At 44.4% G+C, this 16,231-nt stretch overlaps 1 protein-coding gene across 4 annotated transcripts in view; it reads right to left on the bottom strand.

Annotated features, from left to right (window-relative positions):
* Nucleotides 1-16,231, bottom strand: part of CCDC172 (coiled-coil domain containing 172) — a 977,718-nt gene that overhangs the window by 685,807 nt on the left and 275,680 nt on the right. The gene's annotated exons all lie outside the window — the stretch shown is intronic.

Raw genomic sequence — 16,231 nt, 5'->3', positions numbered from 1 at the left:
TATAAACTGGGGCATGCAGTATTGTAGCTCTAATGTGTGTCCTGCATGCAAGTCAGTGGAAGAAACTCTGCATCACTTTGTCTTTCTCTGCCCAGCCTACTTTAGACCATGGAAACAATGGCTGAGGCCGCTATGTAACCTTTTGGGCTTTCGTCACTATGCTCACGCACTACGCACTTTACGATCAGACAAGAGTGAGGTAATTGTTGTTGGGTTGACAAAATATCTGTATGCTTCCTGGATTACTCACATGTGCAATGTCAAGTCCCGAAGCAATGATGCCTAATAGTGAACCTAATAGTGAACCTTCCAACACTATTTATATTCTAGTTGCTGCATTTTCTTCCTTGAAATCTCCCCTCTTTATTTTTCAAGTCTTCTCTTTATTTCTTTCCTTCTTTTTTCCTACTCTTATTGGGGGGTGAGGTTTTATGAGACTGGTGTTTTATGAGATGTTGAACATATTGATGTCTATTTATTTGTTTTTATGTGGTTATTTGTTGTACTGTGTTTTATAGATCCTTGCATCCGAAATTAAACATTTGAAAAAAATAAAATATATATATATATACATTACACCAAATCTCTGATTTCAGAAATGATGGGCAGACATTCTGGAAAGTTGCAGAAAATATACTTTATTACCCCAGAAAGGGGAACAGCCTTTATGATGCGGCTGTTACACCGCGTGCCGTTACAACGCGGTTTTTCCAACGCAAGTCGTTACCACGACTTGCGCTGGAGGGCGCTGCAGGACAAGGAATGTTTTAATTTACTATCCAACACCTTCCCTACTGTACGTAGGCTGGTGTTAGAATAGTAAATTAAAAAATTCCGAAATCCGCACCCCTCCAACGCAAGTCGTGGTAACGACTTGCGTTGAAAAACCCGCGTTGTAACGGCACGCGGTGTAAAACAACGCATTGTAAAGCCGTACAACCCTGCAGAAAGCAACGTGTTTCAGCATAAGCCTTGTTCACGCTGAAGGCTTATGCTGAAACGCATTGCTTTCTGCAGTAATAAAGTATATTTTCTGCAACTTTCCAGAGTGTCCGCCCATTGTTTCTAAAATCGGAGATTTGGTGTAAAGTGTTTTCAGGGTTGTCGGTAACCCAAGGACGGACCGCCCTGTTGAACAGCCTCCATTCTTACCGGGATCTGTGATTATAGATATATATATATATAGCAGGTTTAAGGCATTTTAGATCTACTGAGTTGAAAGCATAGATGTCTCTACACATTAGTTATGTCCTTTCACATTAGATACGACCTTTTGATCTCACATTCAGACTTATAAGCCAGGGATGACATAAAGCCCGTAAAGTCCGACTCAGCTGACTCCATTTTAGGTAGGCCCCATTGTCATTTTAGACAGTGAAGGTTGTCATTTTAGACAATGGAAGTCACCATTTTAGAGAATGGAGGACACCATCTTTCTGCAGAATCATTGTGATGTCTGCCATTTGACGCAGATATTGCCTGACCATATCTTTCTAAGAACTGTGAAAGTGTCAGGTTGCTCGACTAAGGACATCAATATAACACATGATTCAACATCAGTCTGGGTCAACTGTCTACTTCTCACCATGTCAAAGTCAAATAAGAACATTACAGACATATAGTCAAAATAGTGTAGCCTTAATTGAAGTCATCTTATGTCAAAAATCCCAATCTCAGATAACATTTAGTATTTAAGGACTGCCATTTGACCACCTGTGAGGATAAGTTCTTCATCCAGATTACTGCACGAGATGCTGCCAGAAGACAGTCACACCTGCTGCCGGCACACAACAAAGATGCTACATCTCATTTAGTGCTGAGAAAGACGAGTCCCAGAGAAAGGCTGCTACCACAGCACAATTTCCCTTTGCAGGGAATGATGCATTTGTGCCTCCACTGATAGCATCCCTTGCTGTCAACAAGGTATGCAATGAGTCTCTTCTCTCTAAAAAACTCTAGACTGCAACTTGCTCGGCTTTCCATGCTCTAAGTGCAGTGCATAGAAGTAGGATTTAAGGTGTTAGGTTTTATATTACATTTTAAACATGTTAGAAACGTTCATTTTATTCTTGCTGTTTACAAAGTGCTATCTTTCTGTTTTAATGATAACATGTGTAGTTGTTTTAGACATACAGAGAAACAGGTTATTCCTGTTGTAATAAATGTTTTATACGTACAGAGAAACAGGTTATTCCTGTTGTAGTAAATGCTTTTATTTAAAAGTGCCTATAAAAGTGTGATTTTGTGAACAACGAAATAGGTTTGTTTCTGTTACCATGATGTCACTGATCCTTTCATAGGGTTGGTTACTAATCCAAAAGCAATAACTCTGTATTGGATAGGGTTCTGCTGGACTACAATAACCTGACTTTCACATTCAGCACTAGTGCACTGAACTAATTTCACTTGTGTCACTCGTGGGTGGAAAAGCAAACCTTGTACAATTACGTGACAGTCACAGTTTATGCAACACTTTCGGTTCCACAGCAGCTAAACTTTTAGTGGCAACACATGCAGGTAGGATTTTTCTTCCAAAAAAGTACCGAATTGCATTCTACGGTGGGAAACATTTTTCTTCAGAATAGTGATATAGTCCTTTTCTAGAGAAGGACATTAAACAAAAATTGAATTTTTGGCTTGCAGACTTTCACCGGGACAAATGCACTTGGTGTATCTGTTACGGACTCCATCATAGTCAGGCTGAAATGACACCATGGTTCCAGTCTATGGTAACCATTGGCTTAATTTGAGCACTTTATTTTCCTTTGAGTTATTTCCTTGTCAATATTTAAACTTTATATCACCTGTTCCTCTTCCTGGATTTTTATTGCATTGGTGTAACTTTGCGTATTAATTCTTTTTTCCTTTTTTTTATAATTTGCAGTTAGATTTTTATTTTTATGCTGGATCTTTGGCTGTAACTGCTCTGCAACTTCAAAATGCTTTACATATTTTATTTCAGTTTAGCGGTCTGCTCTGTAACTATAGCTACCTGGAGTTCAGCTCAGGTTTAAATTTCCTCAAACCTTTGACTGGACCTAACAAGTTAGTGACTTTGTTACTTGTGGAAGGCTACCATCCACCCCAATTAATAATTTTCCTACACTGACGCTTTATAAAAGAACTTGACCTTACTCACTGCTTTTGTCTGACAACTGACAAATACTTCAACTCCGAGGTCATGGGAGGAGACCCATGAGGCATCATTCCACAGCACTAAAGAAATGTTGTCTGCTGAAACCACATTAGTGTATTTCAAACAGGTCAAAGAGACTGGGCTGTCAGTAGACAACAGCTCTACTAAGCTGGATACCACATTATTCCAGAAGTGCAGGTAGGTGGCTCCAGTAGAATATGAGAGCAAAGCACTCACCCCCACAAAACAGTGCTATTCACAAATAGAGAGTGAGGAAATTGCCATCCACTGGGGGTGCAAACACTGCAATCGGTATTTATATGGCCAGTCCTTCACCCTACACATAGTCAACAACCCGCTTAGAAAATGTTTCAGATGGTCGAAGGTTTCTCCACAAATCGAAATATAGGTCCTGTAGTTGCTGGAGTACTTATTTGTGGAAGAGTACAAAACATGATCACAAAACACTGTGGATTATCAATCCAGGCACCTCCGATCCGCCATGCCAGAGGAGGAAAACAAGATTCAAGAGAGAAGAATATTTGAGTTTTGAGATCCCAGTAGTTGCCCATGGATCCCTCTGAATTTATTTAATCAATGCAGAAAGATGAATGTCTGAAACTGGCTCTGAAAGCCATACAGACTGGCAACTGGAATATTCTAAAACACAATCTATCCTATTGGATCCTGGAGACGCAACAGATTTTGATGTCACTTCATCAGGTCACACACAAGCTAGCTGCTACAGCAGAAGGGTGTTGCCTTAGAAGGCACTGCTTAATAATACCATGTTGTAACCTGTTGTGGGTGATCAAGCTTACCCATATTGGAGTATGGTGAACCTAAAAGCAGGCTCTATAGCAAAGTCTGGTTTCTGCATCTAGATGACGGGGCCCTCCAAACGTGCATTTTATTTCTCATTTTTCTCCTGCCCCACCCTGTGTTTCCATCTTCTGGCAGACATCACATCTCAGAAAAACTCAATGCATAAAACATGCATCAATCTATTCTGGTGTTAGATCATCTCGAGGCAATCCTCAGACAGTCTGCAACTTCTTCCTTTGTCCCTACGGCAAACTCAAGATGTTGACAAAGTACGACCTAAAAGTATCAGTTGATACACATTTTATCTATGCTACAGTTGCTCCGAGTTCTTATGAGATCTCCAACAAGCCTAAACTATCAGCTATTCAAAACTCCACTACGTAACAATCAACTTCTCCACAGTATGCTGATTAAGTAATAAGATCTACGTTTCCATATAATAATTAATTGTTTTAATATATTAGTCACTATTCAGCATTGTATTGTGCAGAGGGTAAAACTATCCAAATATGATGAGAACATGTAGCTTAGGAAAGAAGAAATACATTTTAATAAAGTCAGCACTTTCTACAGCAATGACAGCAGGGCCGGACTGGGATCGCAAACCAGCCCTGGCAATAACGACCGACCGGCGAGAGAGGGGAGGGAAGATTTTAGCAAGTCAAGCTGGGGGTTGTCTAACAAGTATATTTGTGCGCGGTTCACCATTTCTAAAAAGCACTTAATATTAAAAAAAGAAAATAGGAATGTTAGAAAAGGGATGAGGCCTAGACTTCCCTTTGAATGTAATTACGATAGAAATTGATTCTTAGTGCAAATAAACAAGGTACACGTTAACTTTTACACGTTTTTTTAAAGGCCATATTTTCTTGGTGTCAGTTCTGCCAAGTGGTTTCACATTAATAACTAGCTAATGTTCAGCTCTATTACTATGTTTATTTATGCTAAATGTTCCTGCTCTATCAAGGTCAAATGTTATAAAACGTTCAGAAGGAAACATAGTTCCCTGATGACAGCAGTATAAGTATATATCTCCCAATCAATGAACTGGGTGACACCCAAATGCTCCCGGGGTGAGTAAAACAGAAGCCAGCAAGTCAGAAACACGGATTAGAAATGGACAAGAAAGCCATCATATTATGAGCCAAGGATAGACCGAAAGCGCACTGTAGTGAAAATATGAGTAACATGTTGTATGTGAAATGGGTAAATGATGCTTTGGCAAGACTGCAAAAATCAAAAACAGACCATTTTATAACCAGGGATCCTTCTACAGGAAGTATTGCCTCTTAGTTACTTCAAATCATGTTCAACTAATTTAAAGCTCCTGCGTTAAAGCAGTCTATCCATACTAATATTATAAAGAGAGAGCCCAAACCTTTGAGGCGGGTAATCTCAGTAACCACAGCACCAATCACAACACCCAATACAGCGTTGGAAAGGGCAGCTGCAGCAGAAGGACATAGGCTATGCAGACGGCCACCATATACATTTTTTTTTGTTGTTTTTATTAACTTTTCAAGAAACAGTGGTTTTCATCACAATCATACAGTGCAAGACATACAATTGTACCGTAGGACACCATATACATTTAAAAGGTAAAAGAACCGTGCCATCAAAGTAGTCCCTTGTGGGAGTGTCTGCGTTGTGCTGTGGGCGTGGGCTGGGGGAGTGACTAACGCTGGGGGCGTGTGGTACGGCCATCACATCGTGGGCTGTGGGCGTGTGCTGGGGGCATGACAAACGCTGGGGGAGTGACAAACGCTGGGTGCGTGTGTCCGCCCTTCATGCCATGTGAGTCGTACATACAAGCGCCAATTACGTTGCTGCGCAGCATCAAGGGGCACGCTGGGGGCGCGAGAAACGCTGGGGGCGTGTGTCCGGCCTTCATGCCATGTGAACGCAATTGAGCCGCATCAAGGGGCACGCTGGGGGCGTGAGAAACGCTGGGGGCGTGTGCTACGTTCCGCCCTTCATGCCATGTGGGTCGTACATTAATCAGAAGATCGTCTGCTGTGGCCATGTGCTGGGGGCATGACAAACGCTTTCAGCTGGAGGCCTGGTAAGTAACATTACTGCAGCCTCTCCTGCGCACTGTTACTGAACTCTCTCATTCAACGAAATTAGACGCGCCTGCTACCATCAACCAGGGCTGTAGCCGGGCTCAGGCAGCGGATCAGTACACTAATTACACGCGCCTGATAACATCAACCAGGGCTGCAGCTGGGCCTCAAGCAGGGGAACACGCACCTGCTAACATCAAACAGGCCTGCATCTGGGCCTCAAGCGGGGGAACACGCAAATGAGCGTGTCTGCGGGGACAATTACTGCAGCCTCTCCTATTCGCTGTCACTGAACTCTCTCATTAAACAGATTTACCCACGGCGGATAACTCTCTCAGTCAACGACATTACACGCGCCTGCTAACATCAACCAGGGCTGCAGCTGGCCCTTCTCCGTCCCTATTCTAATGAAACAAAAAATGTTGTCTACAGCGAGATTTTAAAATAAATTGCCTTTGTCAAATACACACATTACACACATTCTATTTCATACCCGGACAATGTCCGGACAGGCTGCTAGTGTTATCATAAAGGAGGGCTGAGAGGGTCTTCTTTTTTTATACACTGAGCCTGGGTTGTAAGCTCATGGGACATAATGGTGTAGCACTTGCTTTCCACCTTGAGAGTTGGCATATTTTTTACAGACATGCGTTTTAGGATAATAATAGTAAATGCAGTTTTGCTTCAGCATACCGTACATATCAATAACAAGCAGTGGCAAAGCCAATAGGTGTCACCTATGAGACATATTGGTTTTGGAAAGGATTTTTAGCCATGCTGTACAGCAGTGTGGCTGAAAATAATTTAAACAACAACTATAATGCGGCCATCACGTCATTTTGAAGGCACACACCAACATAGAAGTGCATGCCTACAAAATGAGGTGTATGTATGCAGCCTGACACCTGAATGGCTGTCAGGACTCTAAGGTGCACAACTTAAAGAGCGGACTCTTAATTCATTTCAAACATTTCAATTTATATTTTAACCTTTGTTCTTTATATATTCCATTGGCATATTACTCATAACCAAATATCAATTGTCAAACAAATGAATGAATTAATGAACATGAAAACATAAATCAAAACAAGTTCATGACATTAAATACATCAACCCAATGCATTTCGGGACCTCGCGGGCCCTTCGTCAGGGGTCTATCAAAGAAAACAAAAAGAGAAAAAGAGAAGAAGAAAGGAAACTTATTACTCTTGATGCTTGCAAGCTTTTCAGTTACTTCAACTAGCCAATATTGCCTTTTTATTAGCAGTTCACATTGTATCTCATTTTCTGAGATAAGAACCTTTTAAAGTTTAAAGGTCAAATTACTTGTTTATTTCTGTTATGTCATTAAACTTTTAACGGGTTTTCATATTAATCAAATGATTTTACAAGGAAAACAGTTTATAATTCACGCTAGATTATTGCTGTGATTTATTTATATGCATTTTTTTGGGAAAATTGGCTTATCACTAAGCCTACCTACCGGTATCATAAGATTGTTCTCAATGGTGGACAGCTTATCTATTAAAAGGGAAAGAGTGAATACAGAGCAGTTTACCACGCTATGTTCGGAAAAATAGCGCTTGTGAACGTTACCACTTTTATCCAAAGTCGTTACCTGCGAGCCTATGCGTGTGGCATCGGTCTCGCTTCTGCAGCCAGATAAACTAATGCTATATGAAACAAAAAAGGAAAGGAACCACTTTTGATCAAGGTTCTTTCTAATACAAAAATAACTAGAATTATCTGTTAGGCGTGCTTATGGAAATAGACCAATGTTTACCTTTTTGAAAAAGCGTATCGGAGCCTTTCTTGCTCGTTAGTCGAACTGCTTACAACACCCTGTTTAAAGGTTTAAAAACGCAGTTTTAATGCACACGAACTTTTCGTTCATAATAATACTGACGTGTTCTGTCTGCAAATTGAATCATTACCTGCGGTCCTATGCAGTAGAGCTTCGGTCCCGCAGTACTTGTATTCAGCCGTTGACTGCAAAATTGATCACGACGTTTTATTTAGTTGCAGTTTTACAACATATCACAAAAATCCTGCCATTTTATCTAATACGTTGCAAATAGCTTTCGCGTCTTACCGAGTATATCGATTTTAGTCCGTCCTACAGGGTTCTGTGCTGATATACTTGGTATCACGGCTGCGTTTTTAGTCCCTTATCTATGTTGAATTCAATAACGCCATTGGTATAGTAAAAGGACTTTGGGTTGACTACGTTAGTTGGCTTGTGCTTGACGCATGGCGGCCATTTTTAAATGTCTAAAACGTATTATCGATACGATGTTAGTTTCCTATGATATTAATTCTTGGGTAAAACTATGGGCTAAATAGACCTGATTTTTATTAATGCATTACAGTGTGCAGCACCCACACACATTCATTGTTACAAAATGAGGTGAGCATTTTTTTCTTTTTATTACCAATCCAAGATTGATAAGTACATAAATAGCTGTGCACAATGTGCATTTTTTGATCGCACTGAGTTTTCTTTTTAACCCAAAAAACACAAAGAAACTGGGAGTGGCGTGGAGAGCAGGCAGATGATGAGGCAATATGGATGGAGGGAGGGCGGTGAGTGACCGCGGGTAGGCGGGAATGGGGAAGCACACAGACAAATGTGGCCAGACGGTGATGGGTTAGCCCATGAATAACGGAGGGCAGGCGGGTTTGGCAAGCATATGAACAACAGATAGGGAAGCAAATGGAAGGTGTCCGGGTGAAGATGTGGAAGCACACGTTCAACCGAGGGGGCTGGTGAACCAATAATGTAAACAAAAGGTTGATAGGAGAAGCCAAGCACAGCAACTGAGGGAGGGAGGTCAAGGCAAGAAATGAACAGGCAAGAAAGCGGAACACAAAGCATACACAGGAGACAGTTTTAAAATGCATGCACTTTCTTAGAGTGCTTAACCAAAAAGAAAACAGTAGCACCTGAAAAAAGAGCAGTTGAAGGACAATATCGGATCCATGCTCTAGAAGAGAGACAAATGCCAGAAGAGGAAGGACAGCTCACAAAGGCTGAAAATTAAAAGCAAGAAAATGAAAGTAATCATTAAGCGCACCAAGATTGCTTAGCATTCCGTCCATCATTTGTTCTTTTTTTTTTTGTCACCATTACTGGGAAGGGCATGCCCAGACATGGATCCCATGCTCACTGCGTCACTGGATTCAGGCTAGCCTGGCTGATGAGGGGTGATACCCCAAAACCAGTCCTAGGATGCTTGTTTCGGTCCAGGAAGGACCTGGCTTGGCAGTTCCGGCTGGACTGTTCCCCTGAGCAGCAGGGGCAAGACTGATTTGCATATGGCAGGGTCCAAACTGGGGTGGCATGGTGGACAAAAAAGTGATGGATTTAGGCCCAGATCTCTGTACTGGGGTGAATGTTTGCATTGTTCAGCATTCCATCCATCAATTGTTCTTTTTGCATTTGTCACCCAGAGTGCGATGGGTATGCCCAGACGTGGGTCTCCTGCTCTCCCTGCCACTGGAGTCAAGATAGCCAGGCTGGTGAGGGGTGATATCCCGAAACTGGTCCAAGGATGCTTGTTTCAGTCCAGGGAGGACCTGGCATGGCAATTCGGGCTGGACTGTTCCCATGGGGAGCAGGATCAAGACTGATTTGCATATGGCTAGGTCCAAACTGGGGTTGGGTGGTGTGGTGGACAAAGAAACGATGGATTAAACCCAGATCTGTTGACTGGGGGGTGAATGTTTGCACTGTTCAGCATTCCGTCCATCATCTGTTCTTTTTGCTAATAGATCGGGGGTCTTGCAATATGCTAAAAGTATATCAATTAAAGTCCAATGTTTAAGCTGCATTGAGGCCATGACTGGTACCAGTTAGACCAAGTTTACAACATGACAATCTTCATTGACTCCAATTTGTCTATTCTTGACTAGATCAGCACAGTAACTAAAAAATGATTTAGTACTTATTTTAAGCAGAATTTGCTTCTATGTGGCGCTGGGCGACGGTAGTCATTGCCTTTGTTTCTTTAAGGCTTGATTTTATCTTGGTCTATCAACAAATAAAATTGGTAGGCCATAAAAAATTAAAAGTGCATGAAAATGGATGATGATGAACCTGTGAAAGGGCAACTTTGATGGCTGCCATATTCAAGGCCTTATACTTGGCTTCTATGGATTGATGGTCAAATGGATTGGGTGCTTGAGTCTTTTTCAATCTAAACTTACTTCAATCAAACAAGAAAACAAGGCCTTCATTCCGGAGATAAGGAATGGTATGCATGTCACCCAGAGGGGTGAACAAAGACTCGCACCGTAAAATAGTTTCAGCAGCAGAAATAACTGATTGTCCAGTCAAATACTTACTTTATGAAAAAAGGAGTATCCATATATGAATACATTTAAAATACAGAATGTATAAACAATACACTCGGTCCCCTAAGGTCAGGGCTCAGGTGTTCTATGGATAAGTTACTTACCTGTAATCCTAGTTCTCTTCCAGGGGTATCCTCATCAAAGTCATAAGCACTGAATATTCCCGCCCATGTGCGGGACCCCGGAAACAATATAAAAATATATATGTAAAAAACACATATATCTAACTCCACATATATGTATGTACATATATTATTTTTCTCACCAATGCAGCCCCATAAAAGAGGCTAACACAATGTAAAAACCTTGTACATGTACTGCAATTATAAAGGAAACAAATAACACATTATATCAAATATGCTTTGAATTTTGTGTTTTAATGAGTAAAACTACTCATAACTCCTGAGAATTGCTCATAAAAAGACATTGTTAGTCTCAGGCTGCATTGAAAAGCAATAACATAGAAAATGAAAGCATTTTCAACCAAAAAAACTGCCACTGTGCCTTTAAGGCAGCCATGAACCCAGGCTTCCCATCATGCCTCAGGGGTGACAGTTAGGTCAGTTGTTTTTTGCATAACCCTGATGTCAGGGCTAAATACACATATGAAAATGTACAGTTCTCATTTACCTGGGGAGGCGGGTGGGTTGCTTATGACTTTGATGAGGATACCCCTGGAAGAGAACTAGGATTACAGGTAAGTAACTTATCCTTCTCTTCCAGGGGATCCTCATCAATAGTCATAAGCACTGAATAGAATAGCAAGCCCAACAACCACCTGCAGGTAAATGAGAAGTACATCTTCTACCTTAAAAGACCCAACATCACAGCCTAGTCTGGCTGCTAAACAGATTCCGCAAGGAGGCTTGGCCTACTTGGGTATCTGCTCTTATGTCAGAATCAAGACAATAATGTCTGGTAAATGTATGGATGGACCGCCAGGTCGCCGCTTTACAGATCTCAGACATGGGCACATTATTGAGAAAAGCCGCAGACGCAGCTCTTCCCCTGGTGGAATGCGCCTTGGGAGCAAAACCCAGGGGTTTTTGCGCTAGCTGGTAAGCAAGTTTAATACATGAAACGATCCATCTGGAAATGGAACGTTTCGAGGCAGAATGGCCTGTCCTGATCGATCCATAGTTAATGAAAAGATGATCAGAATGACGAATCACTTTAGACCTGTCAAGATAGAATTTTAAAACCCTTTTTAGGTCTAAAGAATGTAGAGCCCTCTCAGCTGGAGTAGAGGGGTTGGGAAAAAAGTGGGCAGAGAAATGATTTGATTTACATGAAAATCTGACACCACTTTAGGAAGAAAAGATGGATGCGTCCGTAGCACCACCCTATTCAAATGGAACACCGTATAGGGTTCTGATGCACAGAGGGCTTGAATCTCGCTCACTCTGCGAGCCGACGTGATACCCACCAAAAAAGCCGCTTTCCATGAAAGATGTTGTAAAGTGGCTTTGTGAATGGGTTCAAAGGGAGGACCCATTAACTTTGATAGCACCAAGTTCAACTCCCAGGGTGGAGAAGGAGGACGCACTGGAGGGTATACCTTTTTCAACCCTTGCAGGAAGTCCTTGACAGATGCTAGCTGGAAAAAAGAGGTTTGAGAAGGTGATTGCCTATAAGCCGTTATGGCCGCTAGGTGCACCTTGATGGAATTAAACTTCAAACCTGCTTTAGCTAAATACAACAAATAAGGAAGAACTGCTTCTTCTTGACATTTGATAGGATCATGACTATTCTGTATACACCACATATAAAATCTCTTCCACTTGCATGCATACGAATGTCTGGTGGAAGGACCCCTTGCCTCTTTCAAAATGAACATGCAGTCCTCTGGCAACCCTAGATGGCCGTGTTGGATGACCTCAGGAGCCATGCTGCCAAGCTGAGCGACGGAAGGTTGGGATGGAAGATCCTCCCGTCCATCTTGGACAACAGGTCCGGCCTGCATGGCAGCCTCTTGCGAGGTGTCACTGACAGATGAAGCAGGTCCGTGTACCACCATTGCCTCGGCCAATCGGGAGCAATCAGAATCATCGTTGTGCACGAGTGTGTTAGCTTGCTCGCCACCTTCGGAATCAAGGGGAGAGGTGGAAAGGCGTACACAAATTCCTTTGACCAGTCGATCAAAAGAGCATTCCCTCTCGAGCCTGGCCGGTGGAATCTGGAGGCAAAGCTTCGGCATTTGGCGTTTTGATCGTCCGCGAACAAGTCTATGGAGGGACGACCCCAGGATTGAAAAAGTTCCTCCACCACTTCGTCGTGAAGAACCCAGTCTTCTTTGTCGTCGAAGTGACGGCTTAGAGCGTCTGCCCTCACGTTTTGTTCTCCTGGAAGGTGAACCGCCGTGACAGATAGCCCTCGAGCTAGAAGCCAATGCCAGATCCTTTGCGCTTCCAACGACAACGTCCGAGAGCGCGTCCCCCCCTGCTTGTTCAAGTAGTACATCGTGGTGGTGTTGTCCGTCTGTACTAGCACTGATGACTTTTGGATCGAGGGGAGGAACGCTTTGAGAGCCAGGTGTACTGCTATCAGCTCCAGCATGTTGATATGGTAAGTGCTTTCCTTGTGTGACCACTGACCTTGAACCTGCAGGGGACCCATGTGCGCCCCCCAGCCCAGAAGGGAGGCGTCCGTGATCAGTGTTTGTGTAGGGGGAGGTAGATGGAACAGGATTCCCACCTGCATATTCTGAGCTTTTGTCCACCACGGAATAGACGCTCGAGCTGCGTCTGAGATAGTGATGTGGTCGTCCCAGCGAGCTGATTGCTGATCCCACTTGTCCTCTAGATCCTGTTGAAGAGGATGCATGCGGAGTCTGGCATTCGGAACCAGGAAGATGCAAGACGCCATCGACCCTAGCAGGGAGGCAATCCTGCGTACCTTCTGAGTATTGCTGCGAAGAATCAGCTGACATTTCTGAGCGATGGATGATTGTCTCTCCTCCGAAGAAAACACTTTTCCTGTTTCGGAGTCTAGCAGAGCACCAAGGAAGTGAATCCTCTGGGTGGGCTGAATGACTGATTTTCCGAAGTTGACATGTAGCCCTAGTCTTTGGCAGAGCTCTATGCAAGTCTGGAACTGATTCCTTACATTGACTGGGGAAGGACCTTTCACCAGCCAATCGTCCAAGTATGGATACACGAAGACCCCTCTGCGACGTAGTGCAGCTGCAACCACCGCCACGCACTTCGTGAACACCCGAGGGGCCGACTTTAATCCAAAAGGCAGGACTTTGAACTGAAAGTAAGAGGTCCCCACGCTGAACCGAAGAAATCGTCTGTGACTGGGATGTATTGGGACATGGAAATAAGTATCTTGAAGGTCCAGCGAACACATCCAATCTCCCTTGGTGAGATGTGGATATATTTGGTGAAGCGCCAACATGCGGAATCTTTCCTTTTTGACATGCAGATTTAGCGTTCGCAAGTCCAGGATGGGTCTGTATTCTGCCTTCTGTCCTTTTTTCTTGACCAGAAAATAACGGGAGTACACCCCTTTTCCCCTCTGAGAAACTGGAACTCTCTCGATAGCTGACTTTTCGAGCAGAGTGATGACTTCTTTCTGCAGCAGGTGAAGTTGATGATTTGTTGAAGACATTGGGGGAACTGGTGAAGGCCGATGACTGAAACGAAGACAGTACCCATTCTGAAGCATAGGCAACACCCATCTGTCTTTTGTGATGCTTTGCCACTCTTTCAAATGCTTTGACAGGCTTCCCCCCACTAGAGTGGTCCACGGCGCTGGGGGAAGAGACGACTCATTGCTTGGCTTGAGTCTTGCCGGTGTTGTTGTTGCCCTGGCGCTGATTATTTCCCTTGTAATTGCGCTTGCCTTTATACTGGGACTTTTGCTGCCCCTGCTGATCTTGGCTCTTCTGCCAGTTCGGGGTCGGAACCCGCTGTTTTGTAGAGCCCTTGTTGAAGGAGCGAAATTTCTTCTTGAACTCCTTCTTCTTCTCAAGACCCACCGCCTTGAGAGTTTCCAGCTCTGCCTTCATGCGCTGCATTTCCTCGTCTGCGCTTGTGCCAAACAATGAAGCCCCTGAAAAAGGTAAGTTCAATATACGTGCTTGGGCTTCTGGTTTTAAAGCCGTTAGTCGCAACCATGATGACCTACATGCTGTTAGTCCATGAGCATACCCATAAGCTGCTAGGGTAGCTCCATCCGCTGCGGCGCTTATCACCTGGTTGGAGACTTGGCTGCCTTCCAGGATGATTTCCTCAAAGTCCTTATGGTCCTCTACTGGAAGTTTCTCCGCAAAACGTTGCAGAGAATCCCATAGGGAGCGATCATAACGCCCCAAAAGGGCTTCCGCATTGGCAACCTTGAGGAAATTCGCTGATTTATTGCAGACCCGCCGTCCCCACGAGTCTTGCATCTTACTGTCCTTATCCGGAGGAACAGTGGAGGATGAGGCAACTGCATTGGACTTCCTCGCCGCCGCAATAATCACTGAGTCCGGGGGAGGATCAGCTCTGAGGAATAGCGGGTCATCCTCTGGAGATTTGTATTTTTTAAGAATCCTCGCCGGAGCCGCTTTGACGGTCGCTGGGGTTAAAAAGACGTCCATGACTGGCTCTATAATCCCCGGCACCAAAGGCAGAAGAGGTTTGGGTGCAGACCTATGTTGCAGTATTTCAAATATTATAGAGGTCTTGATCTGCGGAGCTTTTAAGGTAACTCCCAGCTTAAGAGCTCCCCTACCCAGTACGTCCTGAAAAGTGAAGATATCATCGATTGGAGATACCCTCGTTGAAGGAGAGTCTGTCAGGGTAGGAGAGTAGTCTCTGTGAGAGCGGGTCGAGGAAGAAGTAGAAGGAGTTCTTCAGTCTCTCCTTGCGCTTCTTGAGCGTGAACTACGCCTGCCGGTTCGTACTCTGGAGCAGGATCGTTCCCTTTGACGAACTGGGGAGCGCGATCTTTCCCTCTGGCGAACTGGAGAGCGTGATCTTTCCCTCTGGTGTGATCTTTCTCTCTGGCAAACTGGGGAACGTGATCTTTCCCTCTGGCGTACTGGAGAGCATGATCTTTCTGTCTGGCGAACTGGGGAACGTGATCTGTCTTTCTGGCGAACTGGAGAGCGTGATCTTTCTTTCTGCCTCACCGGAGAGCGTGACCGATCTCTAGGCTTAGAGAGCGGTTGCTGCAACCGATACGCTGTCTCCTTGTCTGGAGCCCAGTGATGCAGTGGCTTGTACCATCTCGGGGAAAGCCTGACAGTGGGTGATGGAGGCGTTGCATCCTTTTGAGAATGCCTGGATTCCTCGCTGCCCGACTGATAAATAATCACATCCGGGCCAGAGTCCGAACCTGAGCCAGCCGCAGACCTGGAGCGACCACGAGAGTCCCTCTGTTCCGGCGACCTCTTCCGCTTGGCAGCGTGACTGTCACTCACTTGCGAGCAGTGGTCATCCTCCGCAGCTGAGGCAGACCCATACGATCTTATAGACTGCTGTGCCACTATCTGAGGTTGGACCACTGGAGTTCCCTGCCTCGACGTCGATCTCCGAGGAGATGAAGTCCGCACCGGCTTCTCCAACGTCGAACTTTGCTCAACTTTCGACGGCGAGTTCCCTGCCGACGCTTGTGAATGCCTCGACGTCGAGCGTCGATAGTGCGACGCCGACGGAGGAAGCTTCAACGTCGAACTACCATGGTCCTTCAACGACGATGAATGCCTCGACGTCGAATGCCGATGGGTCGTCATCTGAGAATCCCTCAACGTCGAACGCCGATGACCTGGCGACGACGACGGATGCTTCGAGCTCGATCTCTTCCTCGACGTCGATGGCCGGTGACATGACGACGACGGGTGATGCCTCGACGCCGATCGCCGTTG

This window comes from Lissotriton helveticus, chromosome 5_1 (assembly GCF_964261635.1).
Source record: "Lissotriton helveticus chromosome 5_1, aLisHel1.1, whole genome shotgun sequence".
Lineage (NCBI taxonomy): Eukaryota > Metazoa > Chordata > Amphibia > Caudata > Salamandridae > Lissotriton > Lissotriton helveticus.
Note: the sequence above shows the minus strand (reverse complement) of the source record. Positions and strands in the feature narration are given on the sequence as shown.